Below are 3,295 nucleotides of genomic sequence, written 5' to 3' on the forward strand. Positions count from 1 at the left end.
GACGAATTGCGTAAGTTGTACACGAGTCAGGATCCAGATGCAAAATACTTCCAAGATCATATACGGTACTTCAATTCTCATTTCTCTTTTACCTCTATTGGTGTCATCTTGGACCAAAGGTTCTGCAATAGGAGGTCTGGAGTTTACACCTTTCGTGCACAGGGCCAAATTTATCACCGTATTGACCAGTTGGTTCCAAAAGAAAATGGCCCCAAGCATTTACAGTTATACTTCTATGACACGGATGCAGATTTGCAACAAAGATTTCTTCACTCGCCTAACTTAAACCAAATTCTCATCCGGAAGTTGGTAAATATACTTTCAAGTAACCCTTATTTACAAATATTTAGAAACCTTGGTTCTATTCCAAACCTTGATGAATATATGATTGAGCTCAACACAGATATTGCCTTAGATCAGAGAGTATATAATGCTCCAACAACATCACAAGTAGCAGCAATCTGGGTTGAGGGAAATAATCCTCGAGGTTATTTTGACAGGAGTATCATGGTGTATGGTAAATCGGACAAACCACAGTACATAAAAGCATACCATGGTTGCTATGACCCATTGTCATATCCGCTTTTTTTCCCGAAAGGGGAAGTTGGATGGAACTTGAATTTACCAAAAGTTGGTCCTCATGCTAGGAGGAAGAGAGATGATCAAGCAAATGCTCTCAACGAAGAAGGCAAGTTTTTTGTCAAGTATACTTTTTTATTACGTTGTTTCAGATTCATTTATCTAACCATAAATTGCCTTGCACGCAGGGATGGAAAAGAGCCCTGGTTCTTGTGTGTCACCAAGAGAATATTATTGTTATAAGTTACAAATTCGAGATGGTGATTTCAACGTTAGCACATATCACTTTTTGTGATAGCCATTGGGCTTCACAAGTATATGCAATAAACATACATTTTTCAGTTTTAACATACGACAGAAACATTAAGTCAACAGAAATAGGCATAGGTTAGTTTCCTTTATTTTCTGAATACTCGTACGGAATCAGAGTTACAGAGTCGTTACAAGCCAACTCAACAATGGATGGACATACCCCATCCATAGTAGATTACTAATACTAATCTGATGAGCCTGGGCAGCAAGACCATGAGTCGGCGCACTGCGCCCTCTACCAATTTGCAAGAACTTACACAGGAGATAAACCAAGAAGGAAATTTACGAACATCAGCATAGATGTTGTGGCTTCTACATGCTGGGGCTACATCACAATGAGCAGAATCAGATCCGAACTCATCAGGGGAAGTGCAATGACCAAGCGTCAAGTGCACATCAAACTTCAGAGTGCTCTCACTTCATAGTTCTGAAACAATTCTCAAGTTCCTGCCTCCTGGTTAGCAACAAAGGGGATCTTGCCATGGTGATACCTTGACATAACACCTGTAGAAGCTACAAATGTAACACATGAAAATTCAAAATAATGACAACGAACCTATAAATTATTCTTAATAAGTGGCAACATCTAATAATTTAGTTACATTGTACGAACATGGAAACTTACAGTTTAACTCCATTATATTTCTTTTGTAAGCAAGGAATGGGTGCAGAAATGTTTCAATCACCAGACTTGTTCTTTATTTTTGTAACCTACAAATCAACAAATTTAAATATATTATTCACACTGATCAATCTTATCTCCATTCTTTAATTGGAAAAAAATCAGAAATTCAGAGAAGTTGAAGTACTCACGGTGCTGCTGCCTACTGAGTACCGTATGCTGATGCACTGATGCTACGGTCGGTGCTAATCGCCGGCGCAATAGCGGAGGAGCCGTGGAGGCGTGAAGTGTTCCACCTGCCGGCGTGTGCTCTTTTGAGGCTGTCGGGGGTTGGATACGACATATGCCAAAGGATGGCTTATCATGGTGGGAGCGACTAGAACGTCGCCGGTGCCTGGAAGCGGGATGAGGCGAAGACATGCACGCCGGCGGAACTTACCCAGCTTCAGGGCTCTCCTAGGAGATAACACCCCTACTGCTGCTCTGCGGGGTCTCCGCATGATCACTAAGGCAAAGTGACTACAATGGTGCTCCTGGAGCTGTTTCGGGAGGCAGGAGAGGGCAAGGCTAGCTCTCTCCTCCCTGTGCTATCTGGTCTATCTCTATCTAGGTCCGAACCCTTTGCATGGGTGCCCCGGGGGGTTTATATAGGCCTACCCCCTGGGGGTACAATAGTAATCCGGCTAGGCGCGGGTCCCAGCCGTCTGTCTCTCAGGCCGCCGTCTTCCCCGCCGGCTTCTGGGGCCCGCCGACTGGCGGGTCCCGTGGACAGGCTTGATACTGTAGCGGCACTCCTGATGACGCAGGCTCGGTCACTGGGTCGTGACAACAGTGCCGCCATCTATCGGGCGATCACTGTCGCCATTCCCCATCCTATCTGGTTAATGGCTCATGGGGCCCTGGGGAGGAGTCGGCCGATTTCAAGGAGGCCGACTCCCAAAGGTCCGTCTTCGGGGCGCCCAGGCCGCCTTTGGCCCACCCACTGACAGGCGGCCCCGCCGTCTTTGGGCCGTACAGGCCGGCGTCGTGGGCATAGTGCGTGGCGCACTGTGGCTGAGGTCAGGGCAGGCATGGCAACAGTGCCGCGCCTCGCCGGAGATCTTCCAGCGATACGGCTCACTATAGCCATGCCGGCCCTTCGTAAGCAGGGGGGAACGGCCACGCCGTGACCGTAACCCACATCGTACTTCGGGATGAGGGAGGAGTCATGGGCCGACTCTCCATAGTCGGCCTCTCTGGAGGTCGCCAGCTCGGAGTCGGCTTATCTCGGAGTCGTCGTCTGGGACTCGGCTTGTCTTGGAGTTGCTCCTGGGACTCGGCTTGAGGGGCGCGGCCTGCCCCGATGCCTTGAAAGGTCCTGGGACTCAGGTTAGCCTACCCCGTGGCCCAATACTCCGAAAGTAGTCCCCGAAGCTGGTGAAGCCCTGCGGACGCTGCATTGTGGGGCTTCAACAGTTTCAACCTTCCAAGAGCGGGCTCTGGAACTCGGCTGCCGTCTTCCCTTGGGCCGACTATCGAGAGTCGGATGTTTAGCGAAGAGCCGCAACTCGAAAGTCGCGGCGGGAAACCAGGCGGCGTGCCTGATACGCTTCCCCACAGCCATCAGGGCGGTCCTATCGCATGGCGCCATGTGGAGAGGGCAGTCTGCCTGCCCACGCGCGCGACGGGACGGGCCATCAGGTGGGGCCCGCCACTACCGTGCCTCGGCATACAAACAGATCCATTGCGGCCGTGGACGGTTGGTTTTCCCACGTCGTTACTGCGTGCAGTAACTTCATGGGG

The 3,295-nt window shown here is 49.7% G+C and overlaps 1 long non-coding RNA gene across 1 annotated transcript; it reads right to left on the reverse strand.

Annotated features, from left to right (window-relative positions):
* Window positions 1–1,059: 1,059 nt before the first annotated feature.
* LOC123133880 (uncharacterized) lies at window positions 1,060–1,834 on the reverse strand. Its single transcript, XR_006465417.1, has 3 exons — window positions 1,705–1,834; window positions 1,517–1,602; window positions 1,060–1,395 (listed from the first exon to the last, which is right to left on the reverse strand). It is a non-coding gene; the product is annotated as an uncharacterized lncRNA (long non-coding RNA).
* Window positions 1,835–3,295: the final 1,461 nt, after the last annotated feature.

This window comes from Triticum aestivum, chromosome 6B, assembly GCF_018294505.1.
Source record: "Triticum aestivum cultivar Chinese Spring chromosome 6B, IWGSC CS RefSeq v2.1, whole genome shotgun sequence".
Classification (NCBI taxonomy): Eukaryota; Viridiplantae; Streptophyta; class Magnoliopsida; order Poales; family Poaceae; genus Triticum; species Triticum aestivum.